Genomic DNA, 21,498 nt, shown 5'->3' with positions numbered 1-21,498 from the left:
AGGCATAACCTAAAAGTAGAAAGCAAATAATTGCTGAAATAATACCGTTGTGTACATTGTGTCACTGAAAAGTCATGTACCTTAGACCGGTCCAAGGTACATGACTTATTAGAAAGTACAATCTTATTGAAAATAATATCATTTTTACTTTTATTTTAATTATATAGATATACCTTAAAAGACTTTCTCTTGTTTCAGATAGTCATATTAAAATACCTCGAAGTAAAGTAGGTGCAAAAAGAGCTCAATTAAACTCCCAGGATATAATTGCAGCAGATAATAAATGTATCAGTGGGGAGTTATCAATTAGGGAAGCGGCAAGATGCTATAACATATCCAAAACTACGCTTATCAGACACGTACAGTCCTTCAGAAATTCGAGAGCTGCAGAATTTTCATATGTTGCTGCCAATAATGTGAAACAGGTTTTTAATAAAAAAGAAGAGGCTGAGTCAAAAACCTATCTTTTCACGGCTGCATGCCTGCATTATGAGTTGACTAAAATGGCTGTTCGTACCTTAGCATACCAGTATGCAGTTGCAAATAATAAGTTACATCCGCCCTCTTGGGACCAAAATAAGATAGCTGGAAAGGAATGGCTAAGGCAGTTCCTTAAAAGACATGCAGATTTGTCTCTTCGGTAACCCGAGCCTATGAGTTTGGCCCAATCAACGTCCTTTAATAAAACAAACATAATTACCTAATTTGGAACTGCGACGAGACAGGCCTAACAACTGTCCATGTACCACCAAAAATAATCGGACCCAAGGGAATAAAACAGTTGGGTCAAATGGCCAGTGCAGAACGAGGACAAAACGTTACACTTATAGCCTTAATAAATGCAATTGGCAATCACATCCCGCCAATGATGATATTTCCAAGAGTAAATGTTAAGGCCCATATGCTGAAGGGTTGTCTAGTTGGAATCATAGGAGGTGCAAATCCGTCCGGTTGGTCAAACGAAACATTGTTTTTGCAGTATTCAAATCACTTCAAGAATCATGTGAAACCCTTAATTAAAGATCCAGTTATACTAGTCTTAGACAATCACGATAGCCATGTGCATATCACAGCTATTAATTTTTGCAAAGAAAATTGCATTATTCCGATTACGTTTCACCCCCATACTAATGACAAAATGCAACCGCTCGACAGAACAATTTTTGGGCCCATGAAAACTTATTATAATGCCGCATGTAGCGAGTGGATGATTATGCATCCTGGACAAACCATTACGATTTATGATATAGCTGAACTTGCAGGCAAGGCATTTCCAAAAGTATTTACTACATCCAACATTCAGAAGGGGTTTGAAGTAAATGGTCTTTATCCAGTCAATAAAAATATTTTTGAAGAGAGCGAGTTTTTGTCATCATATGTGACCGATCGTCCTTTAGATCAGTCTACAACGTTAAATCGAATGGGGAACAAAAGGCTGAAGTCACAGCTCAGAAAATTGATGGCTCTAATCCCTCTACATCAAATTTTCTTCAAGGAGGAACGTCAGGAAATGTTATTACGCCTGAAGTGTTACGGCCCTATCCGAAAGCATCGGCTCGCAAAATAAAGTCAGGTAGAGCTAGAGGAAAAGCACGTATCCTTACTGACACTCCAGAGAAAGATGAAATAGAGGGCCTTAAAAAGAGAAAGACTTTAGCAAATGCACCATCTAGAAAAGTTCAAGCAGTTACTAAGAGAATAGTTGAAGAATGTGTTTTAAAAAATGTACCAATAGGCGTTACTAAATATGATGATAGATCAACTTCAAGTAGTAATGAAGACACATTTGAGGACTTAGTAGCTAGAGAGGAAGAATTAAAAAATGACCAAAATATATACGACTTATCTGAAGATTTTGATATTCAACAAGGAGACTTCGTTTTAGTGAAAGTTGCTGAAAAGAAATCGTTCACTTATTATGTTGCCGAAATACTAAATAGTGGGACTCGCAGAATTTTAAGCACCAATTAATTTATAAATGACTCAACCGAGACCTATGATTTTTTGCGTAGTGATATTATAGGTAATCTTCCGCAGCCGCACAAAATAAACGGAACTGCACCTCATGATGCTCACCTCCAGTTTAATGTTGAATTTAGTCGATTAATGTTAAATAAGTATTTGTTTGCAAATATATTCATTCGATTAATTACATTCATTTGATTAAAAGGTTTTGTATGTCTGTCTTTAAGATATTTAATAGAAATCTTTAAAGATTCGTTTTAATTTTTTTTTTATAAAATTTTTTTATTTAAAATAAAATACCAAAAAATTACCCAGGGTACAACACTTTCCCCTACTCATGTAACAAATATATACTATGTAGCTGCAGTAAGAAAAAGGCTTTCTTCTGTTTTCCTTGTTTACTTTTTGGAAGATAACTGATGAGGCTTAATCAATATAAATCTTTTGCTACTATGCAAACCCTTCATATTTTTAGCTCACGAGCCGCCACTGAAAATATTGCTACATTTGTAACAGCAAGTTCATATTTATAAGTATTTTAATGGGTATGACGCTACTTTATTTGTAACTAAATTAAAAATTTTTGCCGATTTTTGGCTACAGCGGTAGTCGTAATGCATTGATATATGGGGTACTAGAGTTTGGGTCTAGTCTACTATCATTTATACGTCCAAGATGTATATACAGGGTGATTTATTAAGAATGGGCAATCTCTGAACTGGAGACATTGACTTTTTTTCAAGTAGACTTGTGTCAGCACTTATCAGTTTTACACGAAAAGTACGTTAAGTACGGCAATAGGAATAAGCCAATCGTCTATCTAGAGAATTTTAAAGAAAGAGAATCTTTATCCATATCACTATACTCCTGTACAAAATTTGCTACCTCAAGATTTACCAGTTCGCCTACAGTTTGCTTAATTTATGCTAGATAAACAATCTGAAAATCAGTAATTTATTAATGACCTTCTTTTCATCAATGATACGACGTTTACTAGACAAGGTGTTTTTATTTGGAAAAACAATAATTTGTGGGACTCCGAAAATCTACATGCTCTAAAGGAACGACATTTTCAGCAGCATGAATTCAAGGTAAATACTTGGTGCGGTGTGATATCTGGTTTTTTTATTGGTCCTTTTGAACTTCTTCCTAATCTGAACGGGCCCCTCTATTTAAACTTCTTTGAACAACAGTTAAATCCACTACTAGAAGATGTACCACTAGCCATAAGGCGGAACATGTGGTTTATGCAAGACGGGGTGCCGCCACATTTTTCTCTGCCAGTACGGCGACACCTGAATGAAAATTTTCCTCACCGGTGCATTGGACGTGGCAGTGAATTTGTTTGGCCACCTAGAAGTCCAGACTTAAATCGTCTTGACTTCTCAATATGGTCACAGATGAAGGACATGGTTTACAAAGATACAATTAATTCTATCGAAGAATTACGACAGAAAATTCAAGAAGCTGCTAATATTATCAAAAATAATCGACAAATGTTATATTATATTCAAAGATCTTTAAGAAGACGCACAAAGTTAACATTTACTTTGAAGTTTTCTTTTAATATTGTTACTCATTGTTATTTGTTGTCTTTACTGTTGTTACCCAGCATCGTAGTAATTTAAAAGTATAAATTTTAATAGGAATGTAATAACGATGGCTTAGGATTCTTTGCGCTGAATGTTTAAAATATAAATAACTTAAAAACTGATAGAGTTACATAAAATAAACAAGAGTACCTTTTTTATTCAGAATTGAACTGCCTCTTAGATTTTTTAGTTGTTCTAGCCATAACTGATTAGGCAAAAAAGATATGTCGTAATTTACCTAAGTATTACTCTGTCGCATTAGTTACACCCTGTTACTTAGAGTCGACAGAGGTATCTTGTAAAAATTTGTTAATTTTGATATACCTTCTAGGATTTTGCCCAAAACTTAATTACCAATTTTCAGTAGATTTTCAAGAGTCAATTTATAAACCTTGCAGTAGAATTCCACCTTAGCATGTAGGCAGAATAAGAAAAATGTTTTAGGATTAACCGCTAGAATATTGAAATTTTGGAGACAACATTTTTTAGTTGCACATTTAAATAAAGGAGCTCTAGCCACCAAAGCACTGAGAGAAATTCATTATTACCAGAAAACTGCTATCTCAATGTCTGGTTCATGAAATAGCATAAAACTCTTGAAAATCGGTCTGAAGATTTTCGATTCCAAAGCCTAAATAAATGATTTTGATATCGTATAAATTAAAATTAGACCAAATATTAGTTCTAAATTAAATATTATAATATCGATAATAAAGAATTACAAATTATTTGTAAAAGATTCATATATGCGCCTTCTATTCCTATTAAGGTATAGAATGGAAGACTGTTTTATCCTACTTTTAATCTTTTAAAGATTAGTCAAAATAAAAACTAAAAATATAAAACGAAATGATTTATTAGAGACAAAGTAGCATCGGAAGGAAGAATAGATTAATATAATTTGAATTCATGATAAATAAAAAATTACTAATAAAAATTCATAAGGCAATTGATTTAAATAAAAAGGCGATATTTAGATATAACTTATATGAAATATACAAATAATGTAACGTAATACCCAATAAAAAAGGCTTAAAGGCATTAGAAAATCAATGCATGTTAAAAGTGTGATTTTGTAACATAATTTACGATAAATGAACCATTAAAAGTAAATATATTTATAAAAAATTTTAAATCTGTCAGGTGCATACTTAATAGCATGTTTAAAGTTATGTCTTATACATAGAGATATAAATGGAGGCGTTTTTTTTATTAACTTTAATAAATGAGAAAAAATCCAAAAAAGATTAACTTGGCCTTTTTTCTTGCGTATAATTATAAGGAATTGCAGATTCATATACATAAATATACTCTAACTAGTTCATTGCTCGTAAATCCTTCCTGATTACATTTCGTATAGGTAAAATAAGTGTATGATACAGTTTTATAATGTAAAATGGTATGTGAAGACTAAAAATCTTACACTAAAACATACATGTAGGTGTAAAAACAATGTGCGGTGTGTTAAATAAAAGTATATACAGAGTAATTTATAATTATTAGAGCTTCCAGGCTTAGATTACTTAAAATTACTTTTTTTTGTTTAATTCTTTCTTTAAAAGTAGTAAGCGCAGGGCACGCGTTTGGCATATATTTTTTAAATAATAATTTATTTAAAAAATTAATACTATGGACATTTTTATCTGTATTAGGATGGAGATAGACTGTACTGAGATCTAATTTAGTGCATCTTCTTGTTTACCCTATCAATTAATATATCAGATCGAGAAGTCAATCAATTGTATAGTTTAGTTAGTATTTAAGATTTGTTGAGGTTTGGTTATCCTTAGTATATAAGAATACTTGTAAGTAATTTAATTTTAGTTTTAATCTTTTCCCGAAGATACTAACATCGCTAGCGAAATACGTGTCGAGGTTAAAATAAAGAATTTTGCTTAGTGGTTAGTGTCACACCAAAGGTTTTACCCACGGGTCTAAGAAAGACTTAGTCTTTCGCCACATAATTCAAGTTGGGAGGCCTTTTAATATAGAACGAGTCGGAAAAGAAAGCAATGCATAGGAAAGAACATTAAAATGAATGTTGAAAACGCTCATTAAATTAATGCTTTTTTGTTATTTTTTTTTAATTGTTTTCCTAAAATAAATCCTTTAATCCTGAAATAGATCCAAAATACGGAGTGCCGTTATATAAAGGCATTTGTAAATACGGAATCTGAACATGGGACGTTTTCAGCGTCAATAACTTAAGAACAGGTAAAAATAGGCATATTAAAAGTACTTAGAATTGACCATATAATTTAAAAATTTAATACAATATAGAGGGTGCCATTTAAAAAAATACAACTTTTCCGATCTTCAATACATTGATTGCCTATCTTGAATTTTTCTTTGTCATATGTCACTGAATATTTAAATATGACCCTTGAAGGAAAATGGATTGGAGGAATGAACCTATTAATTGACCAGCCAGTTTCCCCAACTTTATAAAATTAGATTTTTTGTTATATGGTTTTATAAAAGAAATTGTTTATAGAAATCTACCTACAACGGCAGTCGACATGGAACAGAAAACACGAGATGCATTTACTCAAGTAACTCCATAAATGTAACATGAAGTATTTATGTATGATTAATTTATGTTTTGAATAAAATGAAAAACATATTGAACACTTGATGTAATAATAAAATGATTAATATTTTTAATATGCTTGTTTAATTATTATTGTGAATATTTTAAAAACAATTAAAGATAAATAATACATTTACATAATAAAAAATATTCATTTATTAATTCTTTATTAAATGCATAAAAAATTTGAAAAAAGCAAGAAATGGACCTTTGAAATTCGTAAACTTTAAATGATAACTACGAACATCGTGTATATTCTGCCGTGCTAAAACAAGAGGTCGTAAGTGACAAAATTTCGAATTTTAAGATTTTTGCATATTTGGGACCGGTATGATTATTCTGATCAGTATACTAAGTCATAAAGTCGTATGTTAAGTAAAAATGCCCGAAATAGTATAATAATTTTGTCATATCTGCCAAATATTGAGAAAATACTAAATCAAAATGTCGTATTTAATGTATACAAAAACAAAATGTACTATGTGTCACTTAAGACATATTAATTTAGCTTATTAAAAAATAATTTGCAGTAAAACAAGGTCGAAATGACCTATCTATCACGCACAAAATCGAATTGTCGTATGTTGATCTGATACGACTTTTTGATCAAGTATTACGTCTTGAGCCAAGTATGTGCACAGTATCATCATTGGTGACTTAACGACGTTAAAAAAGTAATGTTATGTTTTTTCTTTTGATTTGATTATTTGAATAATAACGCAGAAGCTTGTTATTGTTATTAATATTATCAGTATAAATGCTTTATTAATAGCGAATTTTTTGTTAGATTGAGGTGTAATCTTTTGACATTGGTGTCGAGTTCTTATAAAAGTGTGAAACAAACAAAAATTAAGAAGTAAGTGTTATAGGTTAGGTTTTTTAAAATTCGGTTTACCAAAGTTTGTTGATTTAAGTTGTAATATTGACCTTTATTTAAGAATTCCTATTTTTGCAGAGACCAAAAATGTCTGATCGGACCAAAAAAATGCTTGCATTGGCAAGGGCCAATAAGCAGCTTGTTAAAAGATTCAAAAGTACATCAAAACGTAAATCCACCCAGGATTTAAATGAAAAGGAAAATATCGAAGATTCAGACTACGAACCCAATGAAGACAAATGAATAAATAAAAAAAACTAGTATTTAGGTATTAATTATACTATCTGTATATAATAATAATAATAATAGTGTTTATTATTCGAATAAGTTTACAAGGTAATAAAATTAATTGTAAAGAAATAAGCACCAAACAAAAAAATAGGGGTATTTCAAAGGGCCGACTTCTGTTTTGGCAGTTTGCCTGAAAATCAGGAAGAAACCAATCTGGATGACTAAACTGTTTATTATTATAACGTTAATTTTAACGTTAAGGATTTATATATTTATTTTTTATTGACGTCATATTCTAATAAAGACGAACTAATAAATGTTTCTATTAGTTTATATTGTGTTATTTTATGTCCCACTGAAAAATTACATTTTTCCTATTATCTTTAACCATGATAACAATAGCTGTAATTGCACATTGTTGATCATTAATATTTCATAATAGTTTTTATTAGGTTTTACATTATCATTATTAAGACAGTATGTCGTAACTTCACATAATGTTTACCTATAATTATATATCACTAAGATAATATGTCGTATCGCAACTATCCAAAGTTAAAAAGTCGCAACTGACAAAAAGATAGGTCAATTTCAATTTAAAAAATCCGAATATTTACTTAATCAAAATGTCGTAACTTTAAAATTTTCAAATATCTCCACCAAGGTACCATATAAGATATCAATCGATTTATACCTCAAATCAGGGGAATTTTAATTTTCCATTGAGTTAAAAAAATTATGAATTTAACGTAATTCAACGTAATTCATTAAGGATTCAAATTGTCATTGAAAAAAGGCAAATATATTCGAATTTAAAATTTATTACTTACGACCTCTTGTCTTAGCACGGCAGTATTACAGAAAGAAGCAATTTAAGTTAAAGTAATTCTATATTCTTCTAGAATCCGAATTTAACCTAATATTGACATTAAATTAACATTTCTGGTGTCAAGATAAAATTAAATGATGTAGTGATTTTTTAATTTTTTTTTGTAAGAATAAATTATTGCAGCCAAGCTGCGCATGACAAAGTAGTCATATTTAGCGCACATACTAAGTAATCTAAGGCGGTCCCAAAAATAAAATAAAAAATTACCCTAAATTAAAAAAAAATACGCTTATATCGCCACACTTTTTTGAAGCACCCTGTATATTTCAAGATATTTTCCAGACATGCGCCATCATGTCCCAAACAAATTTAAAGAGGTTAAAAATTTTTAACCCTTTTGTTTTTAGGCTTTATGGAAGGCCGACGCACTGTTGCAGGACCCTGTTTATTACCACATAGAGTGTGGTGACTTTAACTGGAATAAATTCAGTTAAAACTAATCAAACTTTATCTCGCAAAATTTCTGAGACCCGTTGATTTTTGTTAATTTTTTTTCACATTTCAAGATAGTTTTTGTATTTTTTCACCTACAGGGGGAGTCCAAATTAACCCAAACTTTTTTTTTTCAAATGGAAAGCCACTTTTTTTAAACTCTCATTGAAAAGAGCCCTTTTTTCTGATTAAATTGCCCTATTTACTTTTGTGATTATCTAAAGGAGAAATACGAAAAAAAAATAAAAACCATTAAATTATTAAAAGTCTCGAAATATTTTGTGTTGGTAAATTTTTGGCGTATTTGTTTATTTTATTGGTATCGAGACATTTCCTGACATTGTTGTAGTGTCACTGTTAAAGTGAATTTCAACCAGTTGTTAAATAAGTTAACTTATATTGAAAAAATGCCTTATTTATCCGAATCCCACAAGATTGAAATCTTAATGATGATTGGTTATGGGGACAGAAGTCGTACTCAGCTAGAGGTAGGTTGTCCACCTATTCAGGCAGAAATATCCAGATTTGCCACCTATAACCAAGGTACGGTTAGTAAAATCGAAAGCAGATTTCGAGAAGTTAGGCACGTAAGGGATGGTTCAAGACAAAGGTCTTCTAAAATCGATGAAAACACCCAATTAAATGTATTGTTAGCGATGGAAGAAAATCCGGTAACTGCAGCCAGAATAGTAGCTCGCGAAAACTCTATTCATCATAAATCTGTGCTAAAAATTTTAAAAAGTGCAAACAAACGACCTTATAGACGCAGAGTTCAGTTCTGTGAATTAATGATGAACGCCATTGACGAAAATCGCATATCTTCGGAGTGGATCCTTTTTTCTGATGAGGCTACATTCACCCTAAATGGCCATGTTAATAAGCAGAACTGTCGCTACTGGTCTGACGAGAACCCACACTGGGTAAGGGAAACTAATACACAATATCCCCAGAAAACTAATGTTTGGGCTGGCATAATTGGCAGGCAAGTTATAGGGCCCATATTCTTCAATTATACTTTAACTGGGGAAAGATATCTAGAATTTCTTGAACATGAACTAGTTCCAGTCTTACGTGCCTTATATCCGAGTCAGTTCGATCCAGATTTGTATGATGAAAGAATCTGGATACAACAAGATGGTGCTCCCCCACATTATGCCCGTAATGTACGCCAGTATTTAGATGACAATTTTCCAAACAGATGAAATGGTAGAAGGGGTGCAATCGAGTGGCCGGCACGTTCTCCCGATCTCACCCCACTTGATTTTTTTCTATGGGGACATTTGAAAAATCAAATTTATATGAGCAAACCAGGAAACCTAGACGAACTCAAAGAACGTATTAGGCAAGAAATCCGACAAATATCTCCAGAAGTGTTAGAAAATGTCAGAAACGAATTTTATTATCGTCTTGGGCTTTGCCAACAAGTAAATGGTGCTCATTTTGAGCATCTTATACATTAAACGCAACTTTTAATAATTTAATGATTTTTATTTATTTTTTTCGTATTTCTCCTTTAGATAATCAGAAAAGTAAATAGGGCAATTTAATCAAGAAAAGGGGCTCTTTTCAATAAGAGTTTAAAAAAAGTGGCTTCCCATTTGAAAAAAAAAGTTGGGGTTAATTTGGACCCCCCTTGTAGGTGAAAAAATACAAAAACTATCTTGAAATGTGAAAAAAAATAAACAAAAATTGACGGGTCTCAGGAATTTTGCGAGATAAATTTTTATTAGTTTTAACTGAATTTATTCCAGTTAAAGTCACAACACTGTATGTTAATTTAACATATTTATGTGGATTTTAAATTAAAAATAAAAAGTAGAAATAGATATAACCTATTCTAAGTGCAAAAATATCATCTGCAATCCCAAAAAACGCTTACATATTAAGATAATAGAATAAATCATTCTTCTATTATATTATTTTAATTTAATTAAAATAATTTAGACTGTACTCATACTATTTAGCGACCTTTTTAAACAGATAAAAACCTTACTGTTAATGTAAATATTATTAGAATTATACATGAATCGCTTTCGTGCAATATAAAAATTAAATTCATAATACATATAGTGTAAAACTACAAACAGCTGTGTCATTGTGGTGTAATATGGCAATTTTAAGGTAATTCGTAAATGAGGTCATATGGTTGCATTGTGAATTGTGTGTGCAAGTTTGAACAATGACGGATGCCTGTAGTGGGTCACTCGAATAAATTAAAACAGGCGAGCGGATGCGATGGTCAAAATGGGGCACTCGAGGAATGATTTAGCAAGCTATAAATAGCAATGGTTAAGCTTTACCTAAAGAATACATACATTTTAGAGAGAGCTTATGTTGTGGAACAAGAGAACATTGTGTTAGTTTTAAATAGTTACGGTTTTAATAATATTGTATACGACATAAAAGGTTCATATTTGAAATAAGGCGATTTTACTAAATACATTATAGAATATAATATGTTTGGTGACAGACGTTTTATGTATTTAAATACATAAATTTGAGTGTATATATGTATGTACTTATTAAACATATTTTCACTATATATACTTCTTAATAAGTAAGTAAAATTTAAAAATTCTCCTTATATAAACTTCTCCTAAAGAAGTATATTTTGGCTAGCTGAGAGTATATTTTTGATACTTACATCATTAGCGTATTACATTTATAGGCTGATAACTAATGCATATAAAACTGTTATTAATCTGTCTATTATTAACTTAAAATTTACTGGCTTTTTGGTTGACCAGTTCTTATCATATTTTTTTAATGGCAATTCTTAATTAAAAACGCGTTTTAAAGTTAAAGAGTAAAATTTCTGACTAAAGTAAAGCTAACTAATATCAATGTTGGGTATTTAAAATTGTACCAGTTTTTTAATTCACGTTCCTTATCTTATTTTAACTTTTATATTTTAAATTGGTTCTTTAAAAATCTATAAAATTAGTAGATGCATGTTTTATAAAATTTGATACTGTTTTCTTTTGTTTAAACATAAATTAATATTTAATGTTTTGAAATAAATATATACTCAGTCTTAATTAAAAATTGGCGTTTTGTATATTTGCGTAACATGCTAAATGTTTTTAAATATATTAATTTCATATAAGAAAAATGAAAACTAATTCCTCCTAAGCATTTATGTAATTATTTATTATTAAGTTACAAAGTTATTTACACCAACTTTTTTGCTTCATTAAAATTATAATAAATTAAAAAATCCATGATTAAAATTGATTAAGTTTTGAAAATGCAATACTGCATTCGCAAATGGATTAAATAAGTAAGTGCATATTTTTAGCATATTTGGAGTATTTTTATATCTTTGTTATATATAATTTCTAGCCGATTCAAAATATTAATTATTAAATTATACTATTACTATTTTCGCTCTATAAAGTCAAGTTAAGAATTTCATATAGAGATTTTGACAAAGAGCGGTACCTCTGAAAGATGGTTTAAAAATGTTGGCACATATTCCTCGGGTCAAAGAAGCTGACTTAATTCATGTTATTTAAATCTAAAATTAGTTGATTTCTAAGATACAAGATCGTAATATGAAAACTGAAAAATGAAAACTAAAAATCCATGTTTTAATGTATAATTATTTTCGGCGTATTGGCATAAGAAGTGATACTCAAAATTGTCTTGGAATATGACACCAGAATATGGGACTTTTTATTGTGGCAGTAATAGAGCGTTTTATTGTCAATTCCACATATGAGTATGGGTAAATGTATGATTTTCTAGGTCAGAAAAATTAAGGACATCAATCAAAGCTAAAATAAGAAATAAAACCCGATTATAGGCAGATTAAAAGTGTTTTTGACGTTTTTTTATATTAAAATGTTGCTGGATGGCTGCGCCAGCTTCCAGGGGATTATAGTATTTTTTACTGATAGTTTAGGTATAAATTAAAAACACTCGATGAACAAAAGTTTTTAACTTAATTTTTACATACGAACAGTACTACTAGAAAGACTAATTTAAGCCATATTTATTTCCTATTATTAAAAAAACGATACTAGCGTTCCTAGTGACCGTACACGAGAAGTGTACACGGCGTTTTGGTGTGTCTCAAGCAGACCGAATCAAATGTAAATAAACGTGACAGTTCGTAAACAAACGAACGGAGAAAGTTAATGTTAACTGTCAGTGACGATAATATGGGGAAAAAAGAAAATGTCGTATGGATCATTTTGTTGCGTTGTCGGTTGTGGGCGCTCCAGTAGAAAGACAAATGGAAATAAATTTTGTTCATTTTCAAATCGGAGCTACAAAAAGAGCCTAAGGGAAAAGTGGATACAAGCAATTTACAGAAAGAAGTACAGTTATTTAAAAATATGAAATCGATTTTATGGTGCGCATATTTTATTGCAGTTTTGTAAACAAGAATACTAAATTGTCGCAGTTTAATTCTAGCCTTGATGGTTCTCCGTGGCAGCCTTATTCTTATTCTAAAAGCTCAAGCTACATTCCATGTATTTTTCCAGCTGTATACAGAGTTACAAAATCTCCGCAAACTAGAGTTCAGAAATCGACTTCTAGGTAAAGAGAATAAATTTGAGGTACATACATTTTGTCACGTGTTAAAGATCAATTTTTCATAGATTGAGCCGAAGTGAGAAAAAACGACAACTTTTATCTGAACAAATAAAAAGTTGAATGCTGAAGAAAGTTTGACTGCAGATTTGGAACATTTCGCAAGCGAAGAAAGAAGATTAGAAGTAGACACGAAAGTTAAAATATAAAGTAAAAACGCAATTATGCAAGTGTGAACTCCGAACATAAGTTAACTATCAAACTTTTTTATGTGTAATCTCATAATTGGATACAATGTCTGCGAAGCAGAAATTCAAGTTTGCATTGCTTTGAAGGATAATGATAGAGTTATGTGGCACAGAAGTGCATGTTACTGATCAATGTTTAGTTCTAGATTGTGCAAGCTTTTTCGTATATAAGTCGATTACTAGTAATGAAGAAATGAATGCTTTAGCTGGTACTCGAAGAGTAACTTTTAATATGCTATTGTAATTTTTATATAAGTAAAACCCCAAGGCCAAAATGTTACGAGAGAATCGCTTGCTTATTTTTTAAATGAAAATGAAGCTTTGAATAGCGTCAACAGTCCTGCGCCTACTTTTTGAAATACATACGGCTACATTTCATTCCTCTTAAAAGTATGTTTTAAGGACGACAGACGCATGCTCAAATTACTATTGAGAGTAGTTTTCTCGATCTTTTAGAGCCAAACGATATAGTTTTGGCTGACAAAGGGTTTCCGGAAATTAAGGCCAAATTAGATGATGCTAGAAAACGTGTATTGTTCGTTGTGCCACCTTTTCTGCGCGTAGAATATTTTACAGAAAAAGAAGTCACTGAAGCTTATGAAATTGCAAGACGCAGAATGTATCTAGAGCGCATAACGCAGCAAATGAAAACTCATCGCATTTCCAAAGTAACAATCAACATGACACCGTACATTGACGGAATTATTACAATGGCTGCGGTTTTAGTAAACACACAGCCTCCGATATTGAAAGTCAATGTGGCAGACGATGGCGAAGAATATTAGGGCATCATATACATATACCTGTTTATATGCATTTTGCACTATTTCTGCAACCATCCCATGTATATATTTGATTTTTTTTTGCATTATATTTAAACAAAAGCAATGCATTCCTAGTGTATAAATATTTGTTCCCTAGGAAAGTTGAGTATTAAAATTTCCAACATCAAAATTACATACAGACATACTCCAGGATATTCATTTGAACCTGACATTGAGTGAAGTCCCCGTTAGACTTTACAAGCTGTGCTTTGCCTTCGACTAAATGCAAAAATGCAATTATTTTTATTTTGGCTTCAGCATTGTACAATGACTTTTTTTGCAAGATCGTGAACACTTTAATCTTAACAACTCTCAACAACTATGCGTCCGGTTTTAATGATAACACCAGGTGAAGCGCCAAGCCACGACTTCAGAGAATTCAATTCTTGTCTTTTTTTATTTTTTAATGGTTGTTTTCTCTTTTTCAATTCCCTACTTCATCTTGGCACTTTGAGAAACACTCAGAGTAAGATGTTCATGAGTCAGATCCTTTGCATTCTTCCCTTGCATAATTTTAATTTTATGTGCCAGTAATCAGGATTTTTCTAGCGTCTGACTAACACAGGTAAACAATGACATTTTCTTGCAAACACACTTTTTGCTTGTAAAACTCTGCTTGTTTTTGACTTAGGAAATAAAAATTATTTATCATGGAATAGAAAAAAGTCTACTTGTTGCTAATCAAATGTGGGGCAGGCTTTACAATTCTCTTCAAACCGAAGTTTCTTCTCTTCTTTTTGGGCTTCTTCCAACGCTTCTGGAGCAACTCTTTTGATTATCATTCAGTTGTAAACAAAACTTTTAATAAAAAACCAAATTTTTAACCATTCTACATAACTATTTCAAAATAATAAAGTATTCACAGTACTAACATGTAACGTGGTTACAAAATAAAGTTTTTCAACTAATATTTCCCGTATGTAAGTGCCTTAAATCTTCACTTTTCCTTCTCGTACTAATTCTACCGCCTTTTTTATTGCCGATAGCAAAGAAAGGCCATTAATCACGAAAGTTTGAGAAAATCTGGTTTCAACAACACAATTCGTTTCTTCCAGCAACCTGCAATTACATTTTCACAAATAATTACATATACCAACAAATTATTATTTCAAAGAACGCAGCTGAACCCTACACAATCCACGACTGGAAAAAAATTATTTATACATGCAAATCTTTCTTTCTTACTGTCAAATTTCTTTTAAATTTGTTTGTTTATGTTGCTTTATACATGACAGATTTGGACCACGCGAGGGCTCTGCGAGCTCACCTGCTCAGACTTTATGTTAGCTAGACCATTGTTTCAGAAGATTTGCTAAACTTCTACGTATCTCCCTAGATTCCCACTATGTATCGGACTCGCTTAACTTCGGGCCAGTAGGTCAAATACTTCGAGTTACTAACTTACTAACTTTAGACAGCAAACTCATGTAGAGCATGAAGTAATCAAGGCAATAGCCCTAATATTGTAATAACCGCAAACAATAGGTCCAAGATGTTGTCTAAAACCCCCTGTTCTCCAGTAGCTTTATAGTGCAGTAATACGACAGAGGGTCTCATACGGATTCATGGTATGGTGGCCAGCGGCATTAAAGATCACCAATACCTAAAACTTGGCTAGACTGCAAGGACTGCTAGGTTTAAAAATTACTGCAGCCATTAGAATACCACCTATATGACACCTCTAATTAACTCTTCTTGGGCTACCGGATTTACCAGCCTGGATTGAGAGAGAGGCCATGGCAGCAGATAAGAGGATAAAGGATAGCGGAGAATAGCGTAATGTTCACTTAGAACAAAGCCATGTGACGATCGCTATCAGAGTGTCAGGTGTCAGGTCATATAAGGTGGAGCAATAATCGCGAAGTTTTAAAAAAATTAAAAAAAACCGATTTGGAATACCTGGCAAAAGTTATCTTCTGTAATGTTGATAAAAAGTTATTATTACATATTCTTTGATCAAGTCATCATATCTTCAGCCCACTATCGACCTTTCAAAAAAAAAAGAAAAAAAAAGTTCGCAATGCGCATGCATTCGGATCACGTGATGCCGCTGCGAGCTCACCTGTTTCGACTCTATGTTAGCTAGACCACTGTTACGGAAGATTTGCTAACCTTTTACGTATCTTCCGAGATTCCCAGTATGTATCAGAGTCGCTTAATTTCGGGCCAGTAGGTCAAATACTTGGGAGTTACTTTAAACAGCAAACTTCCTTTCAAAACTCATGAAGAGCAGGCAGTAAACAAGGCAACAGCTCTAATGTAGTAATAACCGCGAACAAAAGGTCCAAGATGGGATCTAACACCCCATGATCTTCAATGGCTTTATACTGCAGTCATACAACTGAGGATCTTATACGGATCCGTGGTATGGTGACCCGCGGCATTAAAGGTCAAGAACGCTAACAACTGACTACACTGTAAAGCCTGGTCTGTTTCAAAATTACTGGAGCCATGACAACTACACCTGCGGCACCTCTAAACATTCTTCTTGGGCTCCAGTCTGGATTAAAAGGGAGGCCATGGCGGCGTATAAAATGATGAAAAACAGCGGAAAATGTTCACTAAGGCCAAGGACATATGGCGATCGCTCTCAGGGTATGTAATAGGGTGGAGCCATAATCGCGAAAATATAAGAAAATTTAAAAAATTGATTTATAAAATCTTTAATATATAAATACCTGCCGAAAGTTATCTTTTATAATGTTGATAAAAAGTTATTATTACAATTTTTCTGATCAAATCATATCTTCTGCACTCTATCAGCCTTTCAAAATCGAAAAAAAATCTTCGTTGGTATTATTATTAAAATTTAATTCGACACTTCCTATGATAGTGTCAATTCAGAAATGCACTGTACACAAAATTATGTCAAACTTCATACCTTGACCAAAGTTTATGACTGCTATGGACTATCGGATAGATCTGCAGTAGCAGTGGTAACAGCAGTGGTACACGACATTGGAGATCCGGGCTCTAAAATTTTAAGCCACACTGTATGTCTTTCTGGATCGGCTCAAAGCATTGGTCCAAAGTATTGTCAACTTCTTTGAAATCAATAAATATAATCTAGAAGAACTAGTGGTGAATACGGAAAAAAAGGTGCAATTTCTCAACTAGAATTAATTTAGAATGCTCTTTACAAAGATTTGTAGGCATCTTTTCCAAAAGAGTGACTTTCCAACTATGGATCCAAGGGCTTTTGTAAGAACTATAGCATCTATCGCATTCAAATATAGAACTGCGAAAATATGTCAGTCCTAAACTACAACAATATTAACTGTGAGTTACCAGAAATAGGTTTTCTTGACTTAAGTACCGATCAGAAATATCTATTCGAAATTTGTGTTGCAGTTTCTACAGGGGAGTGTTTCGTAGATTTATTAAACAAAGCCTAGAAAAGGTAAGTCATTCTCGATGGCTAACTTTGGCCAATCGCATCATACGTCTTTATGTTAGTACCAAAATTCCAATCTCGGAATTAAAAGAACTGACCAAATTAATTGTTAAGGTTTATGCTCCTTTGTGGTATCAAATTAAATGCAACACATCATGTGTAAATAGTGCAAAGCATGTTTTGCAATAATAAAACGTAGCCGGTACCTAGAGCAAGATTTGAAAAGTGTTATAGACTCCGTAATTCAAAGAAATGCCTATTTTGTTCATTCAGAAAATCGCTTGATATGTATGCTGCATAACCCTCGCTCAATTATGAGAGAGCTTGCCACACTTTACCACATTCTAAATGCAAAAACTAAGGGCAATCGTTTAACCAATATTTGACCTTTTATTATTCCACAAATTAATTTTACACAGATACGATATTGAACTAATTGATTGGGCAAAAAAAAAAACTAGGCCTCCATTGCCTTGGACTTTAGAAATGAATGATTTAAAAAAATATTATTTCCGGTTTTCTAAAAAAATAATCGACATTGCTGCATTTCCTTGTTACAACCAATCCGTTGAGACATGCGTAAAATTTGTGACAGAAGCATTTTTATCAGTTGTTGGGTAACAAAAGAGAGACAGTTTTATTAAGGCAACAATAGATTCGCTTCAACTTATGCCAAAATTTGAATAAAAAATAAAAGACTACAAACCATAAATAATCATAATGGATGAAGGAGGGTGCGATGGAACTTGTCGAGTAGTTACCTCGCCGTGGTGAATTTTAGGTTATTTAAAGAAACGAAAAGTTTCTCTGTTTGAGGTAATCTACTCACTCTGTTTAAATATTTATTTCAGAAAAAATAAAATTGGGCACTGGTATAAGATAGATCTACCAGTGGGATGACAATTACATATTTTAAAGATATTTCAATTGAATAATGTTTTTAAAATAACACAAAGTACTTTCTAACAATCATTTTAGCTAAAAACTTATATGTTATATAACTATTAGTTATATTAGGTATATAACTATTAGTATTTTAAATTTTTTCAAAGCCCGATACAGAGCAGAAGATTTTTTTTTTGTTTTAAAACCCAAAATTAGACATTAGTTTTGTAATACCAATTGGCAACTTTTACGCACTATTCCAAAACGATCTTCGACTTCGAAATTTCATCGGCTCCACCCTCATATGTAAGAACATACCAATTCTGACATCTAGATGTTGAACTGTGATGCTGTGATGAACCACAGTTTTCAAAGCAGGGGTGTTTACTATACTTAGAGTAGCAAAAAAACGGGAAGCATTGAAAGGTAACGAGGGGAACCCAGGGCCAGTTTAGCGTTAGTCTCGGAGTGCAGAGACGCATTGGAAAGATTTGCAGTATACAAGGAAGGAGACTGAGGTGAGTCCCAGGACACCAGAGTATCAAGGTCAATGAACGGGCTGACGAACTACGAGGGCGGGTCAATAAGTCCGTGACTTTTTGAATTTCCCGCCCTTTAATGGAAGTGGCAACTCTGCTTCTGTCAACAGAGAACTGTCAGTTGACGCCTGTCAAAATTTGAGCAAGCTGCGTCATTTAGTTTGTGTTTGACAGCTGTTGATAGCAGACTACCACTCGTTTTGAGAAGAAAATGGAAAAAAGTGAATTTCGTGTGCTCGATAAGCCTTATTTTTTACGGAAAAAAACCATCACTCAAACCAAGGCTAAGCTTGATAAATATTATGGGGACTCTGCACCATCCATTTCCATGGTAAAGAAGTGGTTTACTGAATTTCGATGTGGCCGTACAAGCACGGAAGATGCCGAACGTTCTGGACGCCCAGTCAAAGTCTCTACATCCAAAACAATCGAAAAAATTCATGATATGGTTTTAGCCGATCGGAGATTGAAAGTGAGAGAGATTGTGGAAGCCATAGGCATCTCACATGGTTCAGTAGTTTCAATTTTGAATGATCATTTGGGTATGAGAAAGCTTTCCGCAAGATGGGTGACGCGTTTGCTCACAACCGGCTTGTGGCCGGTTGTGAGCAACCGTGTGACAATTTTCCAGGAGTGTTTGGCTTTATTCAACCGCAATATGGACGAAATTTTGCGTCGTTTCGTCAACGTGGATCCACCACAACACGCCGGAGACCAAACAGCAGTTAAAACAGTGGATTTCTCGGGGTGAATCGGCGCCCAAGAAGGCAAAGGTGGGTTTGTCAGCCAATAAAGTCATGGCGACCGTTTTTTGGGATGCACGCGGTATAATCCACATTGTCTATCTTCAAAAGGGGAAAACAATCAATGGAGAATATTATACCAACTTATTGGATAGATTCAATGAGGAACTGAAAGAAAAAAGACCACATTTGGCCAAAAAAAAGTTCTTTTTCAACAGGACAATGCAAGGGTCCACACATGTGCAGTTTCCATGGCAAAAATCCATGAATTAGATTACGAATTACTTCCTCATCCGCCCTATTCTCCAGATATAGCCCCCAGTGACTATTTCCTATTCCCAAACTTAAAGAAATGGCTCGGCGGAAAGAGATTTGACTCCAACGACGAAATTATTTCTCAAACAAATGCCTATTTTGATGACCTCGACAAATCATATTTTTCCGAAGGGATAAAAAAATTGGAGAAACGTTGGACTAAGTGTATAGAACTCAAAGGAGACTATGTTGAAAACTAAATTACTTTTTACATAAAAACCTGTCTTTTATCCAAAAAGTCACGGACTTATTAACCCGCCCTCGTAGAAAGACAAGGTTCCGTTACCACCTTCGTAGTCTCCAAGCCGTATCTCTACCTCAGTAGACAACAAATTTTCCAGGATCTTAATAATTAGCTTGAAGAACAGGTTGTACACCGTAGAGATGAAACAAGACTTTCCTCTTTATGTGGTGTATTTATTGAGTGGAGGCGTAGAAATGGGTTGGCGAAAAGGGACATCTGGCATATTCGCGACTGTTAGGATCATCACAGCATAAAATTTAATAAAGGGATAACATAAGTGATCACGAAGATATGCCAATAGTATCAAGTTGTCAGATCGTGGACGGTACCCACATAAAAACCACTGAAAGCTACAATCTTTCTCTGACGATATACCGCATATTTCTTTACCACAAAGACGTGAGGCAGTTTTGCAACGTACAAATCTTGACTTCATCCTTAAGTATTAAAAATAAGTAAGTATTAAAAATAAAAATCAATATTCTGGTTAATCTGAAATCTAAATATCTCAGTAACTTTTTTTTTGGTTAAAAATGATTTTTTTCTTAACAAGAATAGTAAAAAACTGCACTGATAAAGAGCACAAGTGAACTGTTTTTTAACAACCACAATAAAAAGCGGTCCATATCGTAAGTAAAACGTTCTTTAAAAATTAAGAAATAATATAAAAATCTCCTTTATCACCCCATATTTTAGAAAGAAAAAAATTGAACCTTAAAAAGATACTTAAAATCAGTTTATTTTGACCCGAAGAATATGTGCCAAGAAATATCCGGTATTCCATTATACTTAACGTCATTAAACAATTATTCATTAGGATATTTTGCCGCAAATAAAACATTATGTATTAAGGAATCAAAAGAATTAAAGTTGTGTTTGCACTCTGTTTGATAAGTAAAAATATACTCTCATCATATTATAACTCTCAAGTTAGGCATTTATTTGTCAATTAAACTTTTTTCTACATTAATATAACAAAGTATATGATTTAAACATATTTTATCATAACAATTTAAAAAAATTATTTTTTTTGTATCCCTTTAAATTGTTATTTTAAATGTGTTTAGAGTCAGAATGTTTTATATAGTATCGCATATACCAGTTATTGATTGATATGTTGTTTTACAATTTTTTTGAATAGCTGATTAAGGATAATTATATTATTTTGGAATCTAAACGGCCAACTTAAAT

General features: G+C 32.5%; 1 protein-coding gene across 30 annotated transcripts in view; it reads right to left on the bottom strand.

Annotated features, from left to right (window-relative positions):
• Nucleotides 1–21,498, bottom strand: part of LOC126744584 (protein turtle) — a 735,337-nt gene that overhangs the window by 50,920 nt on the left and 662,919 nt on the right. The gene's annotated exons all lie outside the window — the stretch shown is intronic.

This window comes from Anthonomus grandis, chromosome 14 (genome assembly GCF_022605725.1).
Source record: "Anthonomus grandis grandis chromosome 14, icAntGran1.3, whole genome shotgun sequence".
Lineage (NCBI taxonomy): Eukaryota > Metazoa > Arthropoda > Insecta > Coleoptera > Curculionidae > Anthonomus > Anthonomus grandis.
Note: the sequence above shows the minus strand (reverse complement) of the source record. Positions and strands in the feature narration are given on the sequence as shown.